This window comes from Erinaceus europaeus, chromosome 23, assembly GCF_950295315.1.
Source record: "Erinaceus europaeus chromosome 23, mEriEur2.1, whole genome shotgun sequence".
In the NCBI taxonomy this organism is placed as follows: domain Eukaryota; kingdom Metazoa; phylum Chordata; class Mammalia; order Eulipotyphla; family Erinaceidae; genus Erinaceus; species Erinaceus europaeus.
The window spans coordinates 6,431,390-6,451,010 of record NC_080184.1 but is presented as its reverse complement, the minus strand read 5'-3'; the positions used below and the strand labels follow the sequence as shown (position 1 = coordinate 6,451,010).

The following is a 19,621-nucleotide window of genomic DNA, read 5'->3' as shown; positions in this document are numbered from 1 at the left end:
GTACATGGCGCAAAGAGTAGGACTGGCACAAGGATCCCGGTTTGAGCCCCTGGTAACCCACCTGCAGGGGGGTCGCTTCTCAAGCAGTGAAGCAGGTCTGTAGGTGTCTATCTTTCTCTCCCCCTTCTCAATTTTTCTGTCCTATCCAACAATGATAGCAGTAACAATAACAACAACAATAAAACAGCAGGGGCAACAAAAAGAAGCAAAAAAGCCTCCAGGAGCAGTGGATTGATGGCGCAGGCACAGAGCCCCAGCTATAACCCTGGAGGCAAAAAAAAAAAAAAAAAAGTAAAGTTTAGGACTGTGGAGACAGCATAATGGTTATGTAAAAGACTAAGATTATTTTTTCTTATTTTAAGAACAAAACAGGTATATTTCTATTAGACCACCTGATACAGAGGATAGTGTGGTATGGATGGATAGTATGAATGACAAATAATACAAATATATTTTATTTGAAATAAACAAAATGCTTACACAGCTCAACAGGTCACTCAGAAACAAACTCTTGATTGTATTACTGAGTAAAAACAAAGCTGAAGCACAAACACCTTTTTGACATGTATTTGGAGACAGGAAGACACTACTTGGTTTTTAAAAAACTAACCTTCCTTAAGGTCTGGTCATATTAAATGTAAATAATGTAAATGAATCCACCATTTCCAGTTGTCATTATCATATCTATGTCACCTGTGTATTCTGAGATCATACAAACTCCTGCCAGTATACCTGGGAAGGGTTGCTATATCACAGTTACATCTGAGTTCTTGGCAGGCATGAAGAGAAATATGGAGCAAGTTTTACATACTATTTAGAACATATCTCTAATATTCCATTAAATAACAGGTTACAATAGAAAGATACTGCCTGGGAGTTATCCTTTTCACTTTGGTTCATTTTCAGTTTTTATGATTTACATAGTTATTTGTTTTGCTTTATATAATCCTGCCACAAAGTATTAAAGTATAAGATACTTATCACTCCTTTAACATTTGCATTTTCCAAGTTTTATATTCTACATCCCTAGTATGTCAGCAGTTCTCAAATATTAAGAAAATAATAATAAATGGGCAAAAACTCTTCTAAAAATGCAGATATCTATAACTATAATGGTACAAGATGGGAAGGAAATACCGAGGAATGGGAAAAAAAAAAAAACATATTCATGTGCAGGGAATGTGGTTCAGGTCTTTGGATTTAAAAACAACTTCCACATAGAAGTTGGCTACAATGGAATTTTCAGAAAACTTCTTTTGCCACCCTCTTCCCCCTCAATGACCTGAAAAGCCCTACTCCAATTTTCTGGAAATGATAGTTATGAGAAATGACCAAAGTACAGTTGGAGGGAAAAGAATGAATGTGTCTTCCATTCAGCTATAGTTTATAGCATAACCTCATTAGGTGGTGAATCAGTAAAAGCCATTCAAGTACCAGAAGTGCTCTGAAGGGTACAGGTAGAAAAGTACTGAACACATTACTTGTCTGTATCACTAACAGGATTTCATGGTTAGGAAATTTTTCTAAACAGGAAAATTGCTCCTGGATAGATTTATTACTCCATCATTAAATGTGGCAGAATTAAAAAAAAAATAGAGTGAAAACAGAAAATCACAAGGCAGAGAACACAAAAGAACCAAGACAATGCTATAGGTTCAACAGTATTTCATGAGGCTAAAAAAAATTGTTAACTTTTGAAAGCCCTAGCAAAATATCGCTCTTGTTTATAAATCACTTATACATCATATGACCACATGTTAAATCCTTTCTTTCCAAGTACTGAAGAATCCTATATTCAGCCTTTAAGCATTCTGATTTCTTTGTCAATCTTGTAGCTGAGTATCTTGTTCCAGTCGATTTTGGTGTGGGTAACTGGAAGCTGCCAGTGCAAGGCCTTGAATGTGGTGTCTGACATTGTTTGATAGTTTTCACTAATTGCTGTCTGATACTCATTTTCTGCATGCTCTATGATTTTAATAAACTCCTTGGCAGTTGGGACTTAATTTGAAACAGTTACTGAATCCCGTACGTCTTTATGACTAGACAACTGAACATTGCCGTCTTCATAATAGTGAACCTGAATCTTAAGTACTCCAACCACTTGAGCTGTAGGTGGTGTGATGGTGAACTTCCACTGTGATCTCCAACGACCATTCCAGAAGTTCTGAGGCTGAAACTGGTGACTTTCAATACATGCAATAATGGTCTGCTGTCCATCTATAGTTTTAGCATAAACAGTACAGAAGCCGTGGGAATAATGGTCTTTCACATAGGCCCTTAAAGCACTGTCATAGGATTCTCTCCAAGATTTCAGACCTCCATCTGCTTCTTCTGGATGAGGGTCACTTGCTTCTTTCGGTAAATGATCAAATTTAAAGGAAATTTTGTTTTTTGGATCTAAAAATCTGCTATTGCCCAGGTCACCATGTTCTGTAATTAAGACCTGTTCTTCATATCCTTCTATCTTCACTGGTGTGAACTGATCCATGTTATACTGGGCAAATGCATGCGCTGCCCCTTCCCTGAGGAGATTGTCATTATTAAGTAGTAGACGTACATCGCTGAATACTTCATTAAATTCCCCTGGGGGGTGCATGGGTGATGAATTTAGCAGCTATGAGTACCTTCTCCTCATCCAACACCCGATCCTCGAAGTCGGCCATCTTGGGCTGCTCTGGTCCAGCCCCGCCCCAGCGCGACTATTATTATTATTATTATTATTTTGCCTCCAGGATTATGACTGGGGCTTGGTGCCTGCACTAGGAATCTACTGCTCCTGGCAGCTGTCTATTTTTTCCATTGTTGTTGCTGCTGCTGTTATTGGATAGAACAGAGAGAAAATGATAGAGAAAGTGAAACAGAGAGGGAAGATGGGGAGAGAAAGCTAGACACCTGCAGAACTGCTTCGCTGCCTCTGAAGCAACCCCTCCCAGCCTCCACAAACAGTGGAGGTAGGGAGCTAAGGCTCAAACTGGGATCCTTGCCCTGGTCCTTGGACTTCATACTCTGTGTGCTTAACCTGGTGTGTTACCATCCACCCCCCTATTTTATTATTTTTAATGTTTGTTTATTCTAATTATTATCATCTCTATTTATTGGATAGAGATAGCCAGAAATTGAGAGGGGAGGGGATGACAGATGAAGCACTCCTTCACCACTTGAAAAGCTTTCCCCCTACAAGTGGGGTCTGGAGGCTCAAACTCAATCAGGTGTGCCACCTGCGCCACCAACTGGCCCCCACTTTTTTCTCTGAAAAGAAAATTTTTAAGGTAAAAAAACAAATGAGACCTCCAAAGATTATACGAGTTATCTAAAGTAGCATAGATAACAAGAGGTAGAAATGACATTTAAATCCAGGGTATTTGACACCAAAGAATTTACTTTGAAGCTCTATAGACACCACATGAATCCTCTATAGTCTTTCTATATATAAAATAAATAAACACAAGAAAAAGACAATAATAAAAAAGAAAATATTTTGAACATTAAAAAGTACTATGTAGAATGCTCCCAGTTATAATAAGTGTCACTGTATATTACAGGCTAGTAAATGCACACACATACACACACACACACACACACACACACATATATATATATATATTGGATTTGGATGGAGAGGTAGCATAATGGTTATACAAAAGGCTCTTATGCCTGAGGCTCTGACATCTCAGCTTCAATCCCCAGCACTACCATAAACGTGATATGATCAGTGCTCTGGTCTAAAAAAAAAAGCAAACCAAGGGTCAGAGGTAGATAGCGTAATTGTTATGCAAAGAGACTCTCATGCCCACATGCCTATGGCTCTAAAGTCCAGGGTTTAATCCTCAGCAACACCATAAACCAGAGTAGTGCTATGGTAAAAGAAGGGGAGAGAGTAAGATCAAAGTCTCCATTTTCTTTGCCATAAATCGATTATAAACTTTGTTCTGAGGATTTGGGCAATGGTGCACCTGGTAGTGCTCACACGGTGCCATGTACAGTGATCAGGGTTGAAATCTGTTGTTTACATGTTTCCACATAGGTGCGAATGGCTTAGGACAATATTTCATTATGTTATATGTCCAGTTTCAATAAGATCAACAAGATTTGAAACAGATTTGTAATAAGTGCTGCTGAATAACTAGCATATACATTTTTTAAAATATTTTTTTCATTTATTACTGGATAGAGACAGAGAAATTGAGAGGGGAGGATAGAAAGGGAGAGAGACAGAGACACAGAGACCTACAGCCCTGCTTCACCATGCATGAAGATTTTCCACTGCAGCAGGGGACCAGGGGCTTGAACCTGGGTCCTTGTGCACTTAATCAAGTGTGCCACCTCCTGCCCCCCTCTCTGTAAGATTCTGATTTGCAGGCTGGGTAGTGGCACATCTAGTTAAAGCATATACACTGCTATGCACAAGGACCTGGGTTCAAGCCCCCAGTCCCCCACCTGTTGGCTTCAAAAGCAGTGGAGCAGGGATGGTGGTGTCTCTCCAGTTCTATCATTCCTCCATTTTCAATTTTTTTCTATTTTGAATAAATAGTTTTTAAAGTGTATTAAGTCAGGGGCTCGAACCGGGATCCTTATGCTGGTCCTTGCACTTGGCACGGCCTGTGCTTGAACCTTTGCGCTACCACCCAACTCCCCCCCAATTTTTTTAAAATTAATTTTCATTCTAGCTAGCTTCTGTCCTGTGTTCTGTCTTTTTTTGTGTGGAAATATTTATATTTATTTCTTATTATTTTTAATGAGAGGAGACAGAACTATACAGAGAGAAAGAGAGGTCTACACTGGTCAGCTCCGGTTTATAGTGGTGGTGCTGGGGAATGAACCTGGGACCTCACAGCCTGATGCCTGAAGTTATTTTGCATAACATTTATGTTAAATCAAATATTGCAGGGGGAGGGATTCTATTTTGTTCTTGGGGAGTTAAAATTTTTTTAGTTAACTCAAAAAATGAAAGTATCTTACCATGACTGTGAGGGTAACATGAATTTAATTTTTCCTTACACAGATAAAGAACTGAAAGTGTTTAAAAATATGTTAAACATCTATTCATTCTGTTTCATAACACCAAAATTTGTTAATTCATGGCTTTATATCAAATTGATTTTTGTTAATCACCAAGTTCTAGTTTTGTAATTTGTCATAGCTTCATATATATGTATATATTTAATTTTTAATAGTCTCTATTTATTTGATAAGCAGTCATAAATTGAGAGGAAAGTGTATATAGAGAAGCCAGATGATGGTGTACCTGGTTAAGGGCACACATCACAATGCTCAAGGACCCAAGTTTAAGCCTCTGGTCCCAACCTACAGTGAGAAAGCATCACAAGTGGTAAAGCAGGGCTGTAGGTGGCTCTCTGTCTCTCTCCCTCTCTTTATCTCCTTGCTTCTCAATTTCTGTCTCTATCCAATAATAAATAAATTAATACATAAGAGGGAGAGAGTGTCTGGAGATGGCACAGCTGATAAAGCATTGGATTCTCAAGCATGATGTCTCGAGTTCAGTCCCCAGCAACACATGTACCAGAATGATATCTTGTTTTTTCTCTCTCCTATCTTTCTCATAAATAAATAAGTAAATAAATCTTAAAAGAGATACAGAGCAAGAGGGACAGAGAGACATCTAGAGCACTGCTTCACCACTTGTGAAGCTTTTATCCTATAGGTGGAGACGGGGCTTGAACCCGGGTCTTGCACATTGTAATATGCATGCTCAACCAGGTGCACCATCCTAGTCCCCTCTTCATACACATTAAAATGAACAATTGCTTTAAATTGTGTAAATTAAAGTGGAGAGTCAGAATAAAGTTTAAATTAGAATATAGCTACTAAACACAAAAAAATACACACAATAAAAGGACTTAAATTCTTGTGGTGTGTATTAAAATGTCAATTTGAAGTTTCATGGGTATTTGTTAATTCACCAGTATTCCCCTATGTGTAAAATCTTAATTCTAATGTGGACTTGATAACATTATGTATAGTGGTCTGGGAGGGAGCATACTGGATAAAGCATTGGACTCTCAAGCACGAAATCCTTAGTTCAATCCTCCAGGCAACACATGTACCAGAGTAATATCTGGTTCTTTCTCTCTCTCTCTCTCCTATCTTTCCCATGAGTAAATAAATAAATCCTAAAAAAAATACAAATAAGAAAGAGAGAGAGGAGGCTGGTTGGTAGGGCAGAGGTTAAGCACACATGGCATGAAGCATAAGGACTGGCACAAGGATTCTGCTTTGAGCCATGGCACCCCACCTCCAGGTGGTAGCTTATCGAACAGTGAAGCAGGACTGCAGGTGTCTATCTCCCTCTTCCTCTGTCTTCACCTCCTCTCTCATTTTTTTTGTCTTTTCCAACAAATGCAGCAATGACAACAATAACAACAAGGGCAATAAGGGTTAAAAAATGTCAAAAATGGCTGCCAGGAGCAGTGGATTCATAGTGCAGGCACTAAGCCTCAGTAATAACCCTGGAGGAGAGAGAGAGAGAGAGAGAGAGAGAGAGAGAGAGAGAAAGCATTTTGAATATATGTAGACTAAATAAAAGACTTTCATAATGGAGGGTCTAAGAATCAAGGTTCAATGCTCAGCACCACCATAAACCAGTGCTCAGCAGTGCTCTGGCTTCTCTTTCTAGCATAAAATACATATTTCAAAAATGAACTTCATAGCAAAGCAGGCACTAGTAACATAGTAAATAATATCTTAAATATATACAATGGAAAGTAGTCAGAAAATCAGTGAAGGATGAAATAATAAAATCAGAATAAGTAAACAAAACTGAAACAAAAAATATAAAAAATTCAAGAAACCTGGACCAAGATACAGTATCATGAGCATCTATATGTAAACAAGTGACAATATAGAAGGAAAAGTATCATAATGTAAGACTAGTCCCTTAAGACAAACATATGGCTCTCATATTCAATGCTGGAAAACTGGAAGTTTTTACATTAAGATTGGAAACAGGTCAAAATAGTCCACTATCACTGCTCCAGTTTAAAGGAGTAACATAATTCCTAGTCCTAGCAACTAGGCAAGAAGAAGATAGTGAATGGAATGCAAACTGGTAAAAGTGACCTGCTGCTAATTTCAATGACATGAAAATGTGTGCAGAGAACTGGGTGGTGATGCATGCAGTGGAGCACACACAGTACAAAGCCTCAGCTTCACACCCCCTATTCCCCATGAATGAAGCTTCACAAGTGGCAAAGCAGTGCTGTAGGTGTCTTTCTTTATCTCTCTCTCTCTCTATTCTCTCTTGATTTTGCTATGCCTCTATCCAATAAAGAAACAAATACCACATATATACAAAAGATTTCCTCTAGGGAGTCGGGCGGTAGCGTAGCGGGTTAAGCACAGGTGGCGCAAAGCGCAAGGACCTGCGTAAGGATCCTACAGGGGAGTCAATTTACAGACGGTGAAGCAGCTCTGCAGGTGTCTCTTTCTCTCCCCCTCTGTCCCCTCCTCTCTCCATTTCTCTCTGTCCTATCTAACAACAACATCAATAACAACAATAACTACAACAACAATAAAAAACAAAGGGCAATAAAAGGGAAAATAAATAAATATTTTAAAAAGATTCCTCTAAGAAACAACAAAACACCAGCAGTACTTTATAAGTCAGTATTTGCTCCATATGCAGGAGGTAAATAAACTTCATGAGATGAGGGGAAGAGCTGCAGGTGTTCTCTACTCTCTCTCTCTCTCCCCCTACAAATAACAGTCGATGGTGGCTGAGAAATCGGAGCAGTGGGTAATGGGTTGGTCATAAAGAGTGAAGGTCTGAATTAGATCTCTAGCACTGCATATTCCACAGGGATGTTCGGGTTCTCTTTCTTTCATTGTTTTATAAATAGTTTTAAAAATATAGTGAGATGTTTAATATACTTTTTTAAAAATAGGGGTGGTCTGGGAGTAGCGCAGTGGCTAAGGCATTAGACTATCAAGGATGAGGTCCTGAGTTCTATCCCTGGCAGCATATGTACCAGAATGATAGCTGGTTCTTTCTCTCCTCCTATCTTTCTCATGAATAAAGAAATAAATTAATTCTAAAAAAAAAGTTTCTTTAAAAAAATAGGGGCCTGACAGTGTTGCACCTCATTAAGCACATGTAGTACAGTGTTCAAATAAATTAATTAATTCTTTTTTTTAAAATTTTTATTTAAGAAAGGATTAGTGAACAAAAATATAAGGTAGGAGGGGTACAACTCCACACAATTCCCACCATCCAATCCCCATAACCCACCCCCTCCCCTGATAGCTTTCCCATTCTCTATCCCTCTGGGAGCATGGACCCAGGGTCGTTGAGAGTTGCAGAAGGTAGAAGGTCTGGCTTCTGTAATTGCTTCCCCACTGAACATGGGCGTTGACTGGTCGGTCCATACTCCCAGTCTGCCTCTCTTTTTCCCTAGTAAGGTGTGTCTCTGGGGAAGCTGAGCTCCAGGACACATTGGTGGGGTCTTCAATCCAGGGAAGCCTAGCCAGCATCCTGGTGGCATCTGGAACCTGGTGATTGAAAAGAGAGTTAACATATGAAGCCAAACAATTTGTTGAGCAATCATGGATCCCAAGCTTGGAATAGTGGAAAGGAAGTGTTAGGGAGGTACTCACTGCAAACTCTAAAAAAACTAAAAAAAAGTTTCTTTAAAAAACTAGGGGCCTGACAGTGTTGCACCTCATTAAGCACATGTAGTACAGTGTTCAAGGACACATGTTCAAGGTGGTTCCCACCTGCAGGGGGAAAGCTTCACAATTAGTGAAGTAGGGCTGCAGATGTGTTTCTGTCTCTCTCCCTCTCTATCTTCTCTCAATTCTTTTTGTATCTATCCAATAATAAATAAATACATTAAAATAAACATAAAAGACATATGAGTTTTGCTTGAAACTGTCCAATCTCAATCCATCATTATGCTCATAAACACAGGATAATCAAGAAACTAATTTCTGGGGCTGTGCTCTGAGAGGGAGTTTAGAGTATAAAGCAACAGACTCTTGAGTATGAGGTCCTGAGTTCAATCTCTTACAGTATATGTACCAGAGTGTTATCTGCTTCTCTCTCTCTCTCCATCTTTCTTTTTTATTAATTTTAATTTTTATTATTTATTTATTATTGGGTAGAGACAGAGAAATTGAGAGAGGAGGGGGAGATAGAGAAGAGGGAGAGAGACAGAGAGACACCTGCAGCCCTGCTTCACCACTTGTGTAGTTTTCCCCTGCAGGTGGGGGCCAGAGGCTTGAGTTGGGTCCTTGTGCACTGTAATGTGTGTGCTTAACCAGGTGAGCCACCAGCTGGCCTCCATCTATTTCATATTAATTAATAAATGAAATAATTTTAAAAATTGAGGGGCTAGGGACACAGAATAATGGTTATGGAAAAGACTTCCCTGCCTAAGGATCTAGACTCACACTCCAGTTTCACCATAAGCCAGAGCTTGTCAGTGCTCTAATCTCTCTCTCTCTTTATGATTTTATTTATTTATTAATGAGAAAGATAGGAGGAGAGAGAGAAAGAACCATACATCACTCTGGTACCTGTGCTGCTGGGAACTGATCTCAAGATGTCATGCTTGAGAGTCCAGTGCTTTCTCTACTGAACTACTTCCTGGGCCAACCCTACCTATTTATCTACCTGTCTATCTATCTCTGTTTCTTGAATTATCTTTAGTTATTTATTGGATAGATACAGCCAAAAATTGAGAGGGGAGGGGGTGACAGGGAGGAAGAGAGATGGAGAGACATGTGTAGCACCTCATCACCACTCACAAAGATTTCCCCCTGCAGGTAGGGACCAGAGGCTTGAACCTGAGTCTTTGTCTTTGTAACGTGTGAGCTCAACCAGGTATGCCACCACCTGGCTCCCTTTTTCCTTCTTCTCTAAGCCCTGCTCTGGCCTCTGCTCCTTCACCCATACATTCTCCCAGGTGAAAGGAGACAAGGAGTAGGTTGTAGGGCTACATTTTTTATGGACGTGAGAAGGGTGGATTCCAAGACTGATCTAAGATTCCTTGTGCCACACTGGAAAATGTTTCATTGATATATTTTACTTTACTTTACTTTTTTATTTTATTTTACTTTTTGCCTCCATGGTTATTGCTGGGATTCGATGACTGCACCATGAATCCATTGTTCCTTTAGGCTATTCTTTCCCTTTTGTTGCCCCTGTTTATCTTTGTTGTTGTTACTTTTGTGTTATTGCTGGCAGGATAGGACAGAGAGAAATAAAGAGAGGAGGGGAAGACAGAGAGGGGCAGAGAAAGATAGACACCTGGTGAAGCGGCCCCCCTGCAGATGGAGAGTCAGAGGATTGAAATGGGATCCTTGCTCAAGTCCTTGAATTTCGCACTATGTGCAATTAACCGAGTGTACTACCACCCAACCTCCCCATTTATATTTTGAAAACATTTTTCCTTTTTTTTTTTTTATTTAAGAAAGGATTAATTAACAAAACCATAGGGTAGGAGGGGTACAACTCCACACAATTCCCACCGCCCAATCTCCATATCCCACCCCCTCCCCTGATAGCTTTCCTATTCTCTATCCCTCTGGGAGCATGGACCCAGGGTCATTGAGGGTTGCAAAAGGTGGAAGGTCTGGCTTCTGTAATTGCTTCCCCGCTGAACATGGGCGTTGACTGGTCGGTCCATACTCCCAGTCTGCCTCTCTCTTTCCCTAGTAGGGTGGGGCTCTGGGGAAGCTGAGCTCCAGGACACATTGGTGGGGTCTTCAATCCAGGGAAGTCTGGCCGGCATCCTGATGACACCTGGAACCTGGTGACTGAAAAGAGAGTTAACATACAAAGCCAAACAAATTGTTGAGCAATCCTGGACCCAAAACTTGGAAAAGTGGAGAGGAAGTATTAGGGAGGTACTCACTGCAAACTCTAGTGTACTTCTGCTTTCTTACTTTGGTGCCATACTCCAAACTCAGTCAATTTCTGCTTTGCGTTTCTACTTCTTTTTTTTTTTTTTACATGCATAACATTCCCCAGATTCCCATTTAACAATACAACCCCCACTATTTAATTCATCATTTTTCATGGACCTGTATTCTCCCCACCCACCCCAGAGTCTTTTACTTTGGTGTAATACTCCAATTCCATTTCAGGTTCGACTTGTGTTTTCTTTTCTTTTCTTTCTTTCTTTTTTTTATTTAAGAAAGGATTAATTAACAAAACCATAGGGTAGGAGGGGTACAACTCCACACAATTCCCACCGCCCAATCTCCATATCCCACCCCCTCCCCTGATAGCTTTCCTATTCTCTATCCCTCTGGGAGCATGGACCCAGGGTCATTGAGGGTTGCAAAAGGTGGAAGGTCTGGCTTCTGTAATTGCTTCCCCGCTGAACATGGGCGTTGACTGGTCGGTCCATACTCCCAGTCTGCCTCTCTCTTTCCCTAGTAGGGTGGGGCTCTGGGGAAGCTGAGCTCCAGGACACATTGGTGGGGTCTTCAATCCAGGGAAGTCTGGCCGGCATCCTGATGACACCTGGAACCTGGTGACTGAAAAGAGAGTTAACATACAAAGCCAAACAAATTGTTGAGCAATCCTGGACCCAAAGCTTGGAAAAGTGGAGAGGAAGTATTAGGGAGGTACTCACTGCAAACTCTAGTGTACTTCTGCTTTCTTACTTTGGTGCCATACTCCAAACTCAGTCAATTTCTGCTTTGCGTTTCTACTTCTTTTTTTTTTTTTTTTTACATGCATAACATTCCCCAGATTCCCATTTAACAATACAACCCCCACTATTTAATTCATCATTTTTCATGGACCTGTATTCTCCCCACCCACCCCAGAGTCTTTTACTTTGGTGTAATACTCCAATTCCATTTCAGGTTCGACTTGTGTTTTCTTTTCTTTTCTTTCTTTCTTTTTTTTATTTAAGAAAGGATTAATTAACAAAACCATAGGGTAGGAGGGGTACAACTCCACACAATTCCCACCGCCCAATCTCCATATCCCACCCCCTCCCAGATAGCTTTCCCATTCTCTATCCCTCTGGGAGCATGGACCCAGGGTCATTGAGGGTTGCAGAAGGTAGAAGGTCTGGCTTCTGTAATTGCTTCCTCGCTGAACATGGGCGTTGACTGGTCGGTCCATACTCCCAGTCTGCCTCTCTCTTTCCCTAGTAGGATGGGTCTCTGGGGAAGCTGAGCTCCAGGACATATTGGTGGGGTCTTCAATCCAGGGAAGTCTGGCCGGCATCCTGATGACACCTGGAACCTGGTGACTGAAAAGAGAGTTAACATATGAAGCCAAACAAATTGTTGAGCAATCATGGACCCAAAGCTTGGAAAAGTGGAGAGGAAGTATTAGGGAGGTACTCACTGCAAACTCTAGTATACTTCTGCTTTCTTACTTTGGTGCCATACTCCAAACTCAGTCAATTTCTGCTTTGCGTTTCTACTTCTTCTTCCTTTTTTTTTTTTTTTTTTTTTACATGCATAACATTCCCCAGATTCCCATTTAGCAATACAACCCCCACTATTTCATTCATCATTTTTCATGGACCTGTATTCTCCCCACCCACCCACCCACCCCAGAGTCTTTTACTTTGGTGTAATACTCCAATTCCATTTCAGGTTCGACTTGTGTTTTCTTTTCTAATCTTGTTTTTCAACTTCGGCCTGGGAGTGAGATCATCCCGTATTCATCCTTCTGTTTCTGACTTATTTCACTCAACATGATTTTTTCAAGGTCCATCCAAGATCGGCTGAAAACGGTGAAGTCACCATTTTTTACAGCTGAGTAGTATTCCATTGTGTATATATATACCACAACTTGCTCAGCCACTCATCTGTTGTTGGACACCTGGGTTGCTTCCAGGTTTTGGCTATTACAAATTGTGCTGCCAAGAACATATGTGTACACAGATCTTTTTGGATGGATGTGTTGGGTTCCTTAGGATCTATCCCAAGGAGGATAGGAATTGCAGGGTCATAGGGTAGGTCCATTTCTAGCCTTCTGAGAGTTCTCCAGACTGTTCTCCACAGAGGTTGGACCAATTGACATTCTCACCAGCAGTGCAGGAGGGTTCCTTTGACCCCACACCCTCTCCAGCATTTGCTGCTGTTACCTTTTCTGATGTATGACATTCTCACAGGAGTGAAGTGATATCTCATTGTTGTCTTGATTTGCATTTCTCTGACAATCAGAGACTTGGAGCATTTTTTCATGTGTTTCTCGGCCTTTTGGATCTCTTCTGTGGTGAATATTCTGTCCAATTCCTCCCCCCATTTTTGGATGGGGTTATTTGTTGTCTTGTTGTTGAGTCTGGCAAGCTCTTTATATATGTTGGTTATTAAACTCTTATCTGATGTATGGCATGTAAAGATCTTCTCCCATTCTGTGAGGGGTCTCTTGATTTGGGTAGTGGTTTCTTTTGCTGTGAAGAAGCTAACATTTTTCCTTTTAAGTTCATCTTCTGTGAGATGTAGTGAACTCTGTGTCCTACCACAAAGAGCAGCTCCTTAGGCTCTATTACCTCTAAGTGTTTATTTTGAAGGTCTGTTTTTATAAGCAGTTACATGAGATATAAGATATAGTCCTCCAGGTCTTGCAGGTGACTCCCCAACTCTGCAGGTAACCTCCTTTTCCCTCCTGACTTTCAGTCCTGCATGGGACTTCAGCTGGTCAACTGCCTCCTGCTCAGCAGGCCACTCTCCACCCAGCACTGGGCTCCCTGTCCAGAACCTGGTCCCTGCCCCTCCCTTCATGCACCCTGTCTCCCACTCCCAGGGAGCCCCTCTGACCCAGGCCCAAGGTCTCGCATTCCCTGGACACTGGCCCATGCAGGGCAGAAGACTGCCCCTCACCCAGCACCAGTGTGCTCCAGGACATCACCCCACCCTCCTCCTACCTTCACCAGAGTTTCAGGCAGAGGCCTTGGTTCCAGCTCTGACCCAGGCAGATGGGAGCTGGCCAGCCCTCACAGGTTCTGCAGCTCTCAGGCTACCACCCAGAGGAGGAGGAGCAGGCTGGAGTCAGCAGGCCAGTCTGCAAGGAGTACTGCGAGGAATAGCTAAAGCAGAAGACCAGCGCTCCTCAACCACACAGGGGCCAGCACCTTCCAGCACTGTACTCAGGAGCCTGGGGTCAGCTTGGAAAGGGCAGGGCAGTGGGGAGTGTGGCATGCCCTTGGGGGGTGTGGCCTGCATTCCCCTCACCTGACCCCAGAGAGGTGGGGCCTAGACTTCTAACAGATCCCTCTCCCTGCAGCCACTGGTCAACTCCAGGAGAAAAAGCAAAAATCAGTGGGGTTTACACTTAACAGTATTTACATACTTGCTCCATAGTTTGGAGTTACTCTCTTCCCTGATCCAGCTTCCTAGTTTTTTTTTTTTTTTTTCTAATCTTGTTTTTCAACTTCGGCCTGAGAGTGAGATCATCCCATATTCATCCTTCTGTTTCTGACTTATTTCACTCAACATGATTTTTTCAAGGTCCATCCAAGATCGGCTGAAAACGGTGAAGTCACCATTTTTTACAGCTGAGTAGTATTCCATTGTGTATATATATACCACAACTTGCTCAGCCACTCATCTGTTGTTGGACACCTGGGTTGCTTCCAGGTTTTGGCTATTACAAATTGTGCTGCCAAGAACATATGTGTACACAGATCTTTTTGGATGGATGTGTTGGGCTCCTTAGGATATATCCCCAGGAGGGGAATTGCAGGGTCATAGGGTAGGTCCATTTCTAGCCTTCTGAGAGTTCTCCAGACTGTTCTCCACAGAGGTTGGACCAATTGACATTCCCACCAGCAGTGCAGGAGGGTTCCTTTGACCCCACATCCTCTCCAGCATTTGCTGCTGTTACCTTTTCTGATGTGTGACATTCTCACAGGAGTGAAGTGATATCTCATTGTTGTCTTGATTTGCATTTCTCTGACAATCAGAGACTTGGAGCATTTTTTCATGTGTTTCTCGGCCTTTTGGATCTCTTCTGTGGTGAATATTCTGTCCAATTCCTCCCCCCATTTTTGGATGGGGTTATTTGTTGTCTCGTTGTTGAGTCTGGTAAGCTCTTTATATATGTTGGTTATTAAACTTTTATTTGATGTATGGCATGTAAAGATCTTCTCCCATTCTGTGAGGGGTCTCTTGATTTGGGTAGTGGTTTCTTTTGCTGTGAAGAAGCTTTTTAATTTGATGTAGTCCCATAGGTTTATACTTGCCTTAGTCTTCCTTGTAATTGGATTCGTTTCATTGAAAATGTCTTTAAAATTTATGCAGAAAAAAGTTCTTCCAATATTTTCCTCTAAGTATCTGATAGTTTCTGGTCTAACATCCAAGTCCTTGATCCACTTGGAATTTACTTTTGTATTTGGTGAAATACAGTGATTCAGCTTAATTCTTCTGCATGTTTCAACCCATTGTTTCCAACACCATTTGTTGAAGAGACTGTGCTTTCCCCATGTAATAGTCTGGGCCCCTTTGTCAAAGATTAGATGTCCATAGGTGTGGGGCCTCATTTCTGGGCTCTCAATTCTATTCCACTGGTCAGTGTGTCTGTTCATGTTCCAGTACCAAGCAGTTTTGATGACAATGGCCCTATAATATAGTTTGAGATCTGGCTGTGTGATGCCTCCGGTTCTGTTCTTTTTTCTCAAGATTGTTTTGGCAATTCTAGGTCTTTTCTGGTTCCAGATAAACATTTGTAGCATTTGTTCTATACTCCTAAAAATGTGCTTGGGATCTTGATGGGGATAGCATTAAATTTGTAGATGGCTCTGGGTAATATATTCATTTTGATGATGTTAATTCTTCCAACCCATGAGCATGGAATATCTTTCTACTTCTTTGTGTCTTTTTCAATTTCTTTGAGTAGTGACTCATAATTTTCAGTATACAAGTCTTTCACTTCTTTGGTTAGGTTTATTCCTAGATATTTTATTGTTTTTGTTGCTATAGAAAAAGGAACTGATTTCTGGATTTCAATTTCTTCTAACTTAGTGTTTGCATAGAGGAATGCCACTGACTTTTGAATGTTAATTTTATAGCCTGACACCTTACTGTATTGCCTGATGATTTCCAAAAGCTTCTTGCTGGATTCCTTAGGTTTTTCCATGTATACTATCATGTCATCTGCAAATAAGGAGAGTTTGACTTCTTCTCTTCCAATCTGTATGCCTTTAATTCCTTGCTCCTGCCTGATTGCTATGGCAAGAACTTCCAACACTATGTTGAATAGTAATGGTGATAGTGGGCAGCCCTGTCTAGTACCTGATCTGAGGGGAAATGCTTCCAGTTTTTCACCATTGAGTATGATGTTGGCTGTAGGTTTGCTATATATAGACTCCACTATCTTCAGGAATTTTCCATCTATTCCTATTTTTTGTAGTGTTTTGATCATAAAGGGATGTTGTATTTTGTCAAAGGCTTTCTCTGCATCTATTGATATGACCATGTGGTTTTTGGTCTTGCTTTTGTTGATGTGGTGGATCACATTGATTGATTTACGTATATTAAACCAACCTTGCATGCCTGGGATAAACCCCACTTGGTCATGATGAACAATCTTTTTGATATACTGCTGTATCCGGTTGGCTAGAATTTTGTTCAATATTTTCGCATCTATGTTCATCAGAGATATTGGTCTGTAGTTTTCTTTTTTGGTTGTGTCCCTGTCTGCTTTTGGTATCAGGGTGATGTTGGCTTCATAGAAGCTGGCAGGGAGTATTCCAGTGTCTTCAATCTTCTGGAAGACTTTTAAAAGTAGAGGTATTAGTTCTTCTTTGAAAGTTTTGTAGAATTCATTTGTAAAACCATCTGGTCTAGGACTTTTATTTTTGGGAAGATTTTTGATAACTGTTTCAATTTCATTAGCTGTGATGGGCCTGTTCATGTTATCCACTTCCTCTTTACTTAGTTTTGGAAGTTGGTAGGTATCTAGGAAATCATTCATTTCTTCCAGGTTCTCTAGCTTGGTGGCATATAGTTGTTCATAGAAGCCTCGCATGATATGTTGAATTTCTGCAGTGTCTGTTGTGATATCTCCTCTTTCATTTACTATCCGATTTATTTGGGTCTTCTCCCTTTTTTGTTTTGTGAGTCTGGCTAAAGGTTTGTCGATTTTGTTTACTCTGTCGAAGAACCAACATTTACTTTCATTGATCTTTTGTATGGTTTTCCTATTCTCAATGTTATTTATTTCTGCCCTAACTTTAGTAATTTCTGTCCTTCTGGTTGCTTTAGGATTCCTTTGTTGTTCTTCTTCTAGGTCTTTAAGATGTGCAATCAGGCTGTTTATTTGTGCCTTTTCTTGTTTCCTAATGTGTGCTTGTATAGCTATGAACTTCCCTCTTAGGACTGCTTTAGCTGTGTCCCAAATATTTTGATAGCTTGTGTCTTCATTTTCATTGAACTCTCGAAACATTTTGATTTCTTCCTTGATTTCCTATTTGACCCAGAAGTTGTTAAGAAGTGTACTGTTGAGCTTCCACATTTTGGCACTGTTACTAATCTTTTGTTGATTGTTAAGTGTTAGTTTAATTCCACTGTGGTCTGAGAAGATGCTTGGGATGATTTCAGTGCTCTTGAATAGGCTGATGCTGTCTTTGTGGCCTAACATATGGTCTATCCTTGAGAATGATCCATGTGGATTTGAGTAAAATGTGTATTCCAGTTTCTTGGGATGAATGACTCTGAAAATGTCCAATAGTTCTAGTTTATCTATCTCTTCATTTAGCTCCCTTATGTCTTTACTGATTGTCTGCCTGGATGATCTGTCAAGTTGAGATAGTGGGGTGTTGAAGTCCCCTACTATGATTGTGTTACTGTTAATATATTGCTGTAGCTCTTTCAGTAGAAGTTTGATGTATTTAGATGGCTTCTCATTGGGTGCATAGATATTAATAATTGTTAAGTCCTCTTGATTGACTGATCCTCTGAGCTATAAGTAGTGTCCATTCCTATCTTTTTTAATCTTATCTATTTTAAAGTCTATCATGTCAGATATGAGAATAGCTGTTCCTGCCCTTTTTTGTGGGCCATTGGCTTGAATGATAGTTTTCCATCCTTTCACTTTAAGTCTGTGTTTGTCTTGTTGCGTTAGGTGAGTTTCCTGTAGACAACATATTGTTGGGTTGTGTTTTCTGATCCATCTTCCTACTCTGTGTCTTTTAATAGGTGAATTCAGGCCATTCACATTTATTGATATCAAAGATTGAAGATATTTTAACGCCATTCTTGTAGAGTTTTAGAGTGTTTTGATATATGTCCTATTTGTGGTGGTCTGGTTGTTTATAGGAAACTTTTCAGAACTTTCAAGGCAGGCTTGGTGATGGTTGCTTCCTTCAACTGTTGCTTGTCTGAGAAGGTTTTGATGCTTCCATCTAGTCTGAATGACAATCTAGCAGGATATAGTATTCTTGGCTGAAAGCCTTTCTCATTGAGCACTCGATAGATATCTTGCCATTCTCTTCTGGCCTGTAGTGTTTGTATGGAGAAGTCTGCTGTTAATCTTATGGGTTTTCCTTTGTAGGTGACTCTTTGTTTTTCTCTTGCAGCCTTGAGGATCCTTTCTTTATCCTTATTCCTTTCCAAGTATGACATGTCTTGGTGTCTTTAGGTCTGGGTTAATTCTGTTTGGGACCCTCTGGGCTTCTTGAATCTTTATGTCTTTGGTGTTGTCTAGACTAGAGAAATTTTCAGCTATTATGACCTGGAGAACGCTTTCTTCTTCCCCTTCTCTTTCTTCCTCTGGTAAGCCAATAATGCGTATATTGTTTCTTTTGAAGTCATCCCATAGGACTCTGTTGTTGTTTTCAGCATCTCTTAATCTCTTTTTGAGATCTCTTACTTCTTCTTTAGTGGTCTCTAATTCATCCTCAATCTTGCTAATTCTGTCTTCAGCCTCATTGATTCTATTCTCTCTGCCCTCTACTGCTTTCTGGAGTTCATCTATTTTGTTGCCCTGCTCTGATACTGTTTTAGCTTGTTCAGCTAGTTGCCTTCTTAGCTCAGCAATTTCAGCTTTTAGCTCTCTAATAACCATGAGATAATTAGAATTTTCTTCCATATTCTCATTTGTTGTTCCTGCATTTCTGATTACAATTTTTTCAAATTCTTTACTCACTCCTGTTATTATTTCCTTAGCTAATGTTTGGATGTTGAACTCGTTGTTTTGTGCTTTGCCCTCTGGAGGACTTTTAGCTGGACTCTTGTCCTGGTTCGAGTCTCCAATATTTTTTCTTGTTGTTTTAACCATTTTATATAAATTAACAGTTTTTTCAATCCCTGAGTTGGAGTTCAGTGGGGTAAAAGCCTTTTTTCCCCCCCCTGTAGGCTATGGGAGCCTGAGGGCTTTTAAACTATCAATAGGCTTCTTGGCTTAATCAATGACTTCTGACCAAGAGATAAAGCAGGGTGTGGCAGAGATAATCCAGTGGTTATGCAAAGAGACTTTCACAGCCCTTCAGCTATGCCACCGAGGTATAGGTCTTCTCCTGAGTTTCCCGGTTAGATCTCTGTGCCCTGGTGTCCCTCCCTGTTGCTGCTCCAGATTCTGAGGGTAGTAGCAATGGAGACTCAGAGTTGTACTTGGTGAGTCTCTGGGGAGTCCTTTCCTCCCTTCAGCTGTCCCCTTGTTGGTGGAGCAGACTGGAGGTGGTGTCTCCACTGA

General features: G+C 40.7%; 1 protein-coding gene and 1 pseudogene across 5 annotated transcripts in view; one reads left to right on the top strand and one right to left on the bottom strand.

Moving 5' to 3' along the window:
• LOC103127055 (zinc finger protein 709-like) overlaps positions 1 to 19,621 on the top strand; it is a 1,044,365-nt gene that overhangs the window by 903,452 nt on the left and 121,292 nt on the right. The gene's annotated exons all lie outside the window — the stretch shown is intronic.
• LOC103127053 (F-actin-capping protein subunit alpha-1-like) lies at positions 438 to 2,677 on the bottom strand (annotated as a pseudogene).